General features: G+C 55.7%; 1 protein-coding gene across 1 annotated transcript in view; it reads left to right on the forward strand.

Moving 5' to 3' along the window:
- The window catches only part of LOC109291939 (dynein heavy chain 5, axonemal-like), a 361945-nt gene that overhangs the window by 39239 nt on the left and 322097 nt on the right, over positions 1-609 (forward strand). The window lies entirely within an intron of this gene.

The raw sequence follows: 609 nt of genomic DNA on the forward strand, positions 1-609 counted from the left end.
TTGACGAGGATGGGTATTCCTCCTTAATGTAAAGTGCCACACCACCACCTTTCCTTCCTATCCTGTCCCTTCTGTACAGCCTATGGCCCTTGACATTCACCGCCCGGTCATGTGTTGAGTCCCACCATGTTTCAGTGATCCCCACTATGTCTGGGTTGGTGTCAGCTAGTAGGAGGGTGAGTTCCTCCTGCTTGTTTCCCAAACTACGAGCGTTTGTGTAGAGGCCTTTGAGGCCTCCTGTGGATGTGTGTACTGGCCCCCTACTTTCGGCACTACTCTGACCCCTGTTGCTTACCTGTGTATATGTTTCGCTTGTCGGTCTAGGCTGGGCTGTACTTGTGGGTGTTGCTTGGTCTGGTAGTCCGATGATTCCCCCACCCTTGTCTTCCCCTTCCCCCAACGAGTCTAGTTTAAAGCCCGCCAGAGGAGGTCTGCCAACCTAGAAGACCTAGTGTTCACAGAGCTCAGCCCCCACAAACATGGGACAGTGGGTAGGGCCACAAAGCAGCCTGGTTACGGGCTCTGGGCAGCTGCATCGGGGTGGGGAGGGGCATGCACGCAGCCAGGGTCACAGCCTGGCGTGTGAATCACTGCCTGCTGGTAGGCAAG

The sequence above is a fragment of the Gavialis gangeticus genome, unplaced genomic scaffold (genome assembly GCF_001723915.1).
Source record: "Gavialis gangeticus isolate Ggan-Ray unplaced genomic scaffold, GavGan_comp1, whole genome shotgun sequence".
Taxonomy (NCBI): domain Eukaryota; kingdom Metazoa; phylum Chordata; order Crocodylia; family Gavialidae; genus Gavialis; species Gavialis gangeticus.